Source organism: Rutidosis leptorrhynchoides, chromosome 11 (genome assembly GCF_046630445.1).
Source record: "Rutidosis leptorrhynchoides isolate AG116_Rl617_1_P2 chromosome 11, CSIRO_AGI_Rlap_v1, whole genome shotgun sequence".
Taxonomy (NCBI): domain Eukaryota; kingdom Viridiplantae; phylum Streptophyta; class Magnoliopsida; order Asterales; family Asteraceae; genus Rutidosis; species Rutidosis leptorrhynchoides.
The window spans coordinates 13,403,069-13,414,324 of NC_092343.1; the positions used below are offsets into that span (position 1 = coordinate 13,403,069).

Below are 11,256 nucleotides of genomic sequence, written 5' to 3' on the forward strand. Positions count from 1 at the left end.
GAGAGCTAAACGCACTGGCCAAGGTCACGCAATTACTCATCCAGACATTAATGCGCCAGATTATGAAATCAAAGGACAAATTCTACACATGGTGACTAATCAATGCCAATTTAGTGGTGCGCCGAAGGAAGATCCAAATGAACATCTACGTACCTTTAATAGGATCTGCATACTATTTAAAATAAGAGAAGTTGAGGATGAACAGATATATCTCATGTTATTTCCCTGGACTTCAAAGGGAGAAGCCAAAGATTTGTTGGAATCGTTACCTGAAGGGGCGATTGATACATGGGACGTTTTAGTTGAAAAATTTCTTAAACAATTCTTTCCGGCATCTAAAGCCGTAAGACTTCAAGCAGAAATTGTTACGTTTACACAGAAGCCAAATGAAACTCTATATGAGGCATGGACAAGATTTGGAAAGTTATTAAGAGGATGTCCGCAACATGGTTTAGACACCTGTCAAATAGTACAAATATTCTACCAAGGATGCGACATCACTACAAGGAAAGACATAGATATAGCAGCTGGTGGTTCTATTATGAAGAAAACTGAAACTAATGCTTACAAAATTATTGATAACACTGCTTCCCACTCACATGAGTGGCACCAAGAAAAAGATATCGTTAGATCATCTAAAGCAGCTAGAGCCGATTCTAGCCATGACTTAGATTCTATTTCCGCAAAGATAGATGTTGTCGAGAGACGAATGGAAAAGATGACTAAAGATATTCACTCAATACAAATTAGTTGTGAGCAGTGTGGAGGACCACATTTGACAAAAGATTGTCTCAGTATTGAATTAACAATGGAACAAAGAGAGAATATTTCATACATAAACCAAAGGCCTGGAAATAATTATCAGAATAATTATCAACCGCCAAGACCGAATTACAATCAAAACCAGAATTATAACAGAAATATTCCATACAACAACCAACAAGGTCCTAGCAATCAACAATTATCCAATAATAATTACAATCAGCAAAGACCTAATTTTCAAAACAAACCACCACAACAAACCGATGATAAAAACCGAATTTAGAAGATATGATGACGAAGCTAGTTGAAACTCAAACGCAGTTTTCACATCTCAGAAACAAACTAATGAACAAAATGCTCAAGCATTTAGAAATCAACAAGCTTCGATTCAAAATTTGGAACAAGAAGTAAGTAACCTAGCAAGGTTAATAGGTGGAAGAAAACCGGGAAGTTTACCTAGTGATACAAATGCTAACCCCCGAAATGAAACAGCTAAAGCTATTACCACAAGAAGTGGTACAACACTTAAACCACCTGTAATACATGTAACTTCTGATGAAGTTATTCCTACTCCACAAGAACCACAACCTGATCAAGATAAGGAAAAAGAACCGGTAGTTGAAAAGGTTAATGAAGATAACACAGCTAAGGATAAACCTTATGTTAAACCATACCAACCACCACTTCCTTATCCGAGTAAAATGAAGAAAGAGAAACTTGAAGCCGAGCAATCCAAATTCTTGGATATGTTTAAACAGATAAATGTAAATCTTCCTTTCAATGAAGTGATTTCAGGAATGCCTAGATACGCTAAATTCTTGAAAGATCTGATCACGAATAGAAAGAAAATGGAAGAACTCTCGGCTGTTACTATGAATGCTAATTGTTCAGCAGTGCTGTTGAATAATATACCAGAAAAACTATCTGATCCAGGAAGTTTCACAATTCCATGTTTTCTGGGTAGTCTTAGTTCAATAGAAGCATTGGCAGACTTAGGTGCTAGTATAAATCTAACGCCATATTCACTATACGCTAAACTAGACCTTGGAGAATTGAAACCAACCAGAATAAGCATACAACTAGCCGATCGATCAATAAAATATCCTAGAGGGATAATGGAAAACATGCTAGTTAAAGTTGGTACTTTAGTATTTCCAGTAGATTTTGTTGTTCTGGACATGGAAGAAGATTCTCAAGTTCCTCTCATATTAGGAAGACCATTCTTAAACACGGCTAAAGCAATGATAGACGTGTTCGGTAAGAAACTGGCCCTAAGCATAGAGGACGAGAGTGTTACCTTTTCAGTTGATAGAGCAATGCAACAACCGCAATCTGCAGATGATACATGTTATTATATTCAAACTATAGAATCACATGCAGAATTGTTAGAAAAATTTCCATAACTACAAGGAACAGGAGAATGTTCTTTAGGAGAAGGTAATGAACCAATTGATGAAGTTAAAATGTTAGCTACACTTATAGCTAATGGATATGAACCAACAACAGAAGAAATCCAATTGCTAAAAGAAGAAGACAGATATCGATACAAATCATCGATAGAAGAACCTCCGAAATTAGAGTTAAAGCCACTTCCAAACCACTTGGAATACACTTATTTACATGGTGAATCTGAATTACCTGTAATAATATCGTCTTCTCTTACTGAAAATGAGAAATCACAACTCATTTCTGTGTTGAAAGCTCATAAACCAGCCATTGCATGGAAGATTCATGATATTAAAGGAATAAGTCCTTCGTATTGCACACATAAAATCCTTATGGAAGAAGGTCATAAAACGTATGTGCAACGCCAACGAAGACTAAATCCTAATATGCAAGATGTAGTTAAGAAAGGGATTATTAAACTTCTAGATGCAGGTTTGATATATCCAATCTCTGATAGTCCATGGGTAAGCCCAGTTCAATGCGTGCCTAAGAAGGGTGGCATGACTATCATTACAAATGAGAAAAATGAGCTTATTCCTACTAGGACTATAACAGGATGGCGTGTGTGTATTGATTATATAAAATTAAATGACGCCACCAGAAAAGATCACTTTCCCTTACCTTTCATTGATCAAATGTTAGAAAGATTAGCCGGAAATAGTTACTATTGTTTTCTAGATGGATTTTCCGGATATTTTCAAATTCCAATAGCACCCGAAGACCAAGAGAAAACCACATTCATGTGCCCTTATGGTACTTTTGCTTACAAACGCATGCCATTTGGACTTTGTAACGCCCCTGCAACCTTTCAAAGGTGTATGATGGCGATTTTTCACGACATGATAGAAGAATGCATGGAAGTTTTCATGGATGACTTTTCAGTCTTCGGTGATACATTTGAATCATGTCTAGCTAATCTGGAACGAATGCTCATTAGATGCGAACAGTCAAATCTAGTACTTAATTGGGAGAAATGTCATTTCATGGTTAAAGAAGGCATTGTTCTTGGACATAAAATTTCAAAAGAAGGAATTGAAGTGGATAGAGCTAAAGTAGATGTAATTGCTAAACTTCCACATCCCACCAATGTTAGAGGAGTTAGGAGTTTTCTAGGGCATGCCGGTTTTTACCGACGTTTCATAAAAGATTTTTCTAAAATTGCCACTCCTATGAATAAACTCCTAGAAAAGGATGCTCCATTCATCTTTTCAGATGAATGTATCAAATCTTTTAATATTCTTAAAGAGAAACTCACTAATGCGCCGATCATGATAACACCAAATTGGAATCTACCATTTGAACTAATGTGCGATGCAAGTGATTTTGCAATGGGAGCCGTTTTAGGACAAAGGATTGAAAAACGATTTCAACCTATATATTATGCTAGTAAGACGTTACAAGGAGCACAAACGAACTATACAACTATTGAAAAAGAACTCCTTGCTATTGTCTTTGCTTTTGACAAATTTCGATCATATCTAAATTTCGATCATATCTCGTTCTAGCAAAAACGGTGGTCTATACCGACCATTCTGCTCTTAGATACCTATTTTCAAAACAAGATGCTAAACCAAGATTAATCCGTTGGATCTTACTCTTACAAGAGTTTGATATTGAAATCCGAGATAAAAGAGGAGCAGAAAATCTCGCAGCTGATCATATTTCTCGTCTTGAAAATCCTGAGTTAGAAGTTCTAAATGAATCGGCCATACAAGACAACTTTCCTGATGAATATCTATTGAAGATAGATTATAAAGAAATTCCATGGTTTGCAGACTATGCAAACTACTTAATTTGTGGATTCCTTGAAAAAGGATTATCGTACCAAAAACGAAAGAAATTCTTCAGTGATATAAAACACTATTTTTGGGAAGATCCACATCTGTTTAAAAGTTGTCCCGATGGAATAATACGCCAATGTGTATTTGGAGATGAAGCTAGTAAAATTTTAAACCATTGTCACACAGGACCAACAGGAGGGCATTATGGGCCTCAACTAACAGCAAGAAAAGTTTACGATGCTGGATTCTATTGGCCTACAATTTACAAAGACGCACACCTTCTTTGCAAATCCTGTGATGCTTGTCAAAGAGCCGGAAAAATAAGTCAACGTGATGAAATGCCACAAAATGTCATCCAAGTATGTGAAGTATTTGACATTTGGGGTATTGACTTTATGGGTCCATTTCCAAAATCTCATAATAATCTATATATACTCGTAGCCATTGATTAGGTATCTAAATGGGCGGAAGCATAAGCTCTCCCAACTAACGATGCACGAGTTGTAGTCAACTTTTTAAAACGTCTTTTTGCAAGGTTTGGAACACCGAAAGCTTTAATAAGTGATCGGGGTACTCATTTCTGTAATAATCAACTTGAGAAAGTTCTTAAAAGATATGGAGTAACTCATAAAATCTCCACCGCATATCATCCACAAACAAGTGGACAAGTTGAAAATACCAACCGAGCTTTAAAACGTATTCTAGAGAAAACCGTAGGATCAAATCCGAAGGAATGGTCCATTAAATTGGAGGATGCACTCTGGGCTTTTAGAACAGCCTACAAAACTCCAATTGGAACCACACCTTTTAGACTTGTTTATGGAAAAGCATGTCATCTTCCAGTAGAAATTGAACACAAAGCATTTTGGGCTTTGAAGACATGTAATCTTGATTTACATGAAGCTGGACGTCTACGGTTAAGTCAACTAAACGAATTAGAAGAATTAAGACATGAAGCATACGATAATTCATTAATCTATAAGGAAAGAATGAAGAAATGGCATGATAAAAGAATCAGAAGTTTAAAAGAATTTAAAGAAGGAGACGGAGTTCTTCTTTTCAATTCACGATTCAAACTATTTCCTGAAAAATTGAAATCAAGATGGTCTGGACCATTCATAGTCAAAAGAGTTTTCCCATACGGAACGATAGAATTAATAAATTCAAATGGGATTGAATTTAAAGTTAATGGTCACAGAGTTAAACACTACATAGATAGTCCAATGGAATTCGATAATGAAGTTAATCACAATTTCGACACCACAGCTAACTAAGTGTGGGGAGAATCAAGTCTTTAAAGGATAATATGTATTTCTGTTAGAGTTAGATTGTCTTTTTTCATGTAGTTCTCGAAAATGGAACCCGAATGGTCTTTCCCTAGCAGACCCTAAAGAACTAGTCTTCTCCCCCCATTCAGAATTTTTATTTTTTTTAGGAAATGAAGACTGCCTGTGAACTAAACCATGGTCTAATGCTACACGCTTTGATCACTAAACGTAATAACGACACACTACCGAGTGAAATAGTATCAGTAATCAGAGAAAGATTGGACGGAGTAAGAAAAGAATCCAGATGCGAAGATAATAAGTTACAATTTGGTAAAGGAAAATCAAAATCCGCAGCGAAAAGAAGAGCACGACACCTAGAACGATGTCACAAATGCGGAAAATGGTCACATGGAGGTAAATGTTCAAATAATCAAACCTATTCAAATACCGAATTTGTTACTTTATGCAGAGACGGACCGTTCATATGTTTAGAAGAAAAGACACTGAATGCTCGAGGTTACGCCTATGTAGCTATGGAAAACCAATTAAACCGACTATCTTATGAATGGGACAGATCATATAACTAAGAATACTATCTCACAGGTAAGTCTGTACAGTTTTTATTTTTTATTTATTTTTATTTTTAACCTTTTGATAATAAACGCTAATTTGTTCGCTATAAAGTATTAAATTGGTATTAAATAAAATTAGGTTTAGCGACCGAAATTATTGATATCATTCAAAAATTTATTACATCACTGCGAAATTTAACGTTTATTCTTAAGGTATAAATATCTTTAAACAATCAACACAAAATATTTCAAAAATTCGTCATGAGTTAAATTAGGTCTTGGAACCGAAATTACTTTACCGAAAAGAGGGGCGTATATTTTTGATAATATTTGATTGATTAAAGTGGGATAAAAAGCCAAAAATATTTTTAATTTTATTTTTACCATGTTTTTAAAATTAATATATAAATCTTAAATTAATATTGTAAACTTTGTAAAAACAATATATTTAAAATTGTAAATATTTGAAAAATATAATATAAGTTTGGTGTAATTTTATAATATGAATTTTTAAATTAAGTTTGGTGTGAATTTTTAATTTTTAAAAATAAGAATTTTTAATTTTATGCATTTCAAATTTTAAGTTTGGTGTGAATTTTTAATATTAATTTTGAATTTTATGTATTTTTATTTTAAGTTTGGTGTGAATTTAAAAACAAAAATTTACTTTATCTCATTAAGTTAAAAATATGATTTTTAAAAATTCGTCGTAAGTTGAAGACTAGGTCTTTGAACCGAAATTGCTTTACCCGAGGGAGGGACGAGAACTTTTATTATCATTATTTTTAATCTTACTGAATTAAAGTATGCCAAAAACATTAAAAAAAAAACCCAAAAATCTTTACTTTTAAAAACCACACTTTGATTTGACAAATTTTAAAATTTTGTCGAGGGACAGACTAGGACAACGATCCGAAACGCCCTCGCTCCTAAATGAAAACAAAATTTTTAAAATTTAATTAATTATAAGTTTTACAAAGTATAAGGTTTTATATATAAAAAAAAACATGAAATTACTGTAGCCGGCACCCCATGCGATCGCATGGGGTTTGCACTTGGAACCCATGTGATCGCATGGGGACCAAGTGCAGGCCTGATACATACAGCAGCCTGTTCTGTTTCTTCTCCACAAAACACACACATTCACGAAACTCACCCAAAAATTCACCAATTTTCGCCATTTTTCCACCGTAATTCGTCATTTTTCTTGCTCTAATCATGCCTAGATTCTCATTCTTCAGCAAATTGGTAAAAATTATACCCCTAAACTCTATAAATTCCTAGTTTTTGTGATAATTACCAATTTTTTACCTAATGCAATTTTGTTAATTTCTAGTGTAATTAGTGTTAAATTGTTAGTATTTTATGCATGTATAACCTAGATTGATGCTATTTAACATCATTTGAAGCCAAAAACTTCAAAATTTTTAGAAATCTAGGGTTTGTGTTCTTGAGCAATTTGGGGCTTTTTGATATAAACAGGTTATGGCCGATTTTTGTCATGAATTATTACTAAATTGAGTAGTGTAACATGTTTAGATAGTTAAATAATCCAAACATTGATCCTAAACATGATTTTTGGAGATTAAAGTGGACTTTTTAAGTCCAAAATTCATGAACTTGATTAATTTGATATATTTGCCAGTTGAGACTTGTTTAATTATTAGTAATGAATATTTTGACATGTTATTTAAGTAAAATGCTTATGAATTTTGTATACATTTTCATATGTGCTTATTTGAAAAGTGTAGAATTGTGAAAAATTGTGAAAATGTGTATAAGTTTAATTTTGATTTAACATGTTATAGTGATTGTTTTAAGTTGTTATTTTGCTAACACTAATGCATATTTGGATGCACAAATTTTGTGTTTAATGTGTTTTGCAGAAAGCCGATACTGGAGGTTCAGGAGCATCATCATCTAGACGACCAGCACCAGCACCAGAACCAGAACCAGAAATGCAACACGAACAAGAACCACAACAGGAACAACAACAGCCTGATCAGCACATACCTTATTATGATCCGGTACAGTTTGTTGATGAATTCATAGTATTCCCAATGAGGCCGCCAGTAGAATTCCCAACGATTCCTGAGCACACTCTGCATCCTAATCTGAGATTTGATAGGAGATGGAGAGATTACGAGACATATCAAAGGAACAAATTCAAATTGGTAACAAAAAATGTAGAGGTGCCAAGAGTAATCGATTGGGCCCCTTTGGAAACGGTCCATCTAGCTGACCGTGTTAGACAGCTTTTAGTTCAAAGGTATGGCAGTTCTTCTTTTACAGATTGGGAACGTCTTTTCACCATTCGTAGACCTGTATATAAGGAATGGTGTGTTGAGTTGATGAGTACTGTATCACTTGATACAAATATAGTTAGAATAGATGATAGAAGATTTCTTAGGTTTATCCTTGGCGGTAGGATGTACAGAATGTCCATGTTGGACATGACCAGGGCATTACAGATATATACTCCTGGTGAGTTGCTATTATCCGATTGTATAAATTTGATTCATTATGGTGAAAGGGTAGATAGTAACTTTGACGCTGACGCCATTTGGAGGCGTATGTCACATTTTGATGTTTTTACACGAGCAGGAGGACACTCCTATACACATATTGACAGAGTCGAGCTTCGTATTATTCATAGATTTTTGGCTAACTCGATTACACAGAGAGGTCATAATAAAGAAAAAATTACCTTACATGATTTATTCTACCTAAAGTGTATTCGGGATCCTAGAAGCTTTGTCAATATCCCTTACTGTGTTGCTTTTTATTTATCTAAAATGGTAGAGGGAATGCAGGACGGGAGTATAATAGGAGGAGGTATTTTTGTTACTCTCATTGGAGAGTATTTAGGTGTTGATAGGAACCAAGGGGGTCCATTACAGCTTTGTAGAGAACAGGTTGAGCCCTTAGGATTGAAAGTTTATGTGGGTGCTAAGGTATTGAAAAGTAGACGTAACCAGGCAGTACCCTATGAGGGATCTCATCCTCAGGTAGAGAGAGGCTCAGACGAGGAAATGGAGGAGGCGGAAGACATTAGGGATGTCTTTCGAGATGCTATTCTTGACGTCCACGTTCGTATAGATGAGGAAGCAATGACGAACGCGGCCAGACATAGTATGTATGAGCAGTGGAACTCCGAGCGAGTATACGAGGATTATAGGCGACGCCAACACGATAGCTGGTTAGTTCATTAGCACCAAATCATGAGCCAGCTATCATATCAGGTACCAAATAACTATGTACCTACTCGACCTGCTCATTTTCCGCCACATAGCCCCGATATCCGACCACCCTTTAACCGGTATGACTATAACCAAGCCTATCAAAACACCTATAACCAACAATGGAACCCACCTAACGAGATGAACTGGAACCCATATCCAGACTGATTTAGTTCCATTTGGTTATTTTTATGATTTTTATGTTTTTATCTTTTGACTTTTTCATGTTTAAACTTATGTTATTGGATATATTTGTGTAATTTTTATTATTATTGTGTACTAATATTTCATATTTAGAATTTGAAAGTGGGATATTAAGTCCCATTTCAAATTGCCATGCATGATTATATTTGTATGTATGTATATTGTCGATTGTACAAAACAGGGTAAAACAGCGTATTTTCAAAGACTGGCATTAAGTTCAGCAAAAGTTACTAATTTTGACGACAAGATGATAAATAAATGTGATGTAACAACAGATGAAATGAACAAATGATATGCACCATTTATCATTCAGCAACCAAACGCCAATATGTTTGGAAACTTTGGTAAAATTTAATCATTTTTACGCTAATCACCCTCAATAATTTAAATTGTTACTGATTTCTTGCAAATGAGGGCATTGCAAGATCTTAAGTGTGGGAAGGGGTTAAATTCTTTCGGATTTTTAAAATTTTTATCTTAAACACTTGGTTACCATTAAAAATACTAGTAACGTAGTAGTTGTATTAGAATCTAGTGCTCTCTGATGATAAAGAACAGCCCTAGTCTTATATACTGACTACCCAAATCTAGTAAAATTTTTTCAAAATTTTCAATTAAATGAACTCAAAATCATGTTTATACATATTTATGAACGATAAAACTAGGTGTTAACACCGAAATTATTGTTAGCTCAGAAAGGACATAAATTGAGAAACAAACCAAAATGTTAAAATTCATTTAAAATGGAATAGAGGACAATAAAAAAAATAAAAAAAAAAGCCAAGTGTGGGAAAAATTACCAAGTTATCTTAAAACATATGTCACATATTTCTGTAACAAATAACTGAAAATACTTTTGCTTTGGACTAAACTAAACTATTTTACCCGATGAAAGAAAAGAAGAGATGGATCTACACGATGAATCAATTCCATCATTAAAAGGAAGTAAAGTCTTCCGAAAAAGAAACGCGCTTCTTGATTTAGGTCAAGAAGTTGTCGTCCAGACTAGCTGTAGGTTGACGAAAAACCTAGAAAAGTCATCACTAAAATCAGCAGGAAATCCACGGACCTCAGCATTAAACAGGGTTGCCAAGTGGTCAGATTTATCCTAACCATGAGAAGGATTTATCTTGTAAAATGGGGGGCACCATGCAAATTAGCTGGATAAGACTAATGAATCAGATCCCCAGAAATGATAATCTCCTTAAAAGATCAAAAAAATCAGCTTTTAAGCCTGATATTACTCAATCCTTGAGATTGACCTTAAAGATTGAGAATTACAAACTCATGGAATTCAATGATATCTAAACTCGAGCCTGAACGAGAAAATATTTTGATCAAAATTACAAACCGATTTGTTTTCAAAAAACCTATTTTCAATGCGTTCATTACCATTGAACGTAAAATCCTAGGAATTCACCTGGAATTCATTAGGTCACCTGAACCAAAGCGGGTGTCAACCGTAAGAATGGTGGTTGCATAGCATGGTCAAAGACAGGACTTTGTGCCAGACCAAAAAAAAATCATAAGGGTGAGCTTTACTATTGCTCCTACCAAGGATAGTAATTGCGTCCGACACGTTATAGACCATAATTAAAAGCATGTCAGGGGATATTGCCTTAACAGTTGCTTGTTCAACGCTTTCCTTTACAACCGGACGGTAGTTTACCGAAAGGTAATATACGGGACAAGTAAACTGAACGTGTTGCTTTCCAAATACAAGGTTAGCAAGTGGGTGACACAAAACCATAAGTTTTGAGCTAAAATTTTCAAATCTGAAACCCACCAAACCCACAAAAATATTTTGCAAACACCGGTGAAGGGTTATTCCGGAAAACTTATCTAGGGTAAAAACTAGATTTAATTTTCAAAAGATCAAATGTTTTCATAAAGATCCAATTTCCTTAATGGATCTAAATTTTTATAGTCATGTGGGACTGTAAACCATATCGTTACTACCATTGTTTATACCGCCGTATAGAAA

The 11,256-nt window shown here is 34.6% G+C and overlaps 1 non-coding gene across 1 annotated transcript; it reads right to left on the minus strand.

The window, feature by feature from the left end:
- Positions 1 to 346: 346 nt before the first annotated feature.
- LOC139879285 (small nucleolar RNA R71) lies at positions 347 to 453 on the minus strand. Its single transcript, XR_011770135.1, has one exon. It is a non-coding gene; the product is annotated as a small nucleolar RNA R71 (small nucleolar RNA).
- Between the last annotated feature and the right edge of the window lie 10,803 nt (positions 454 to 11,256).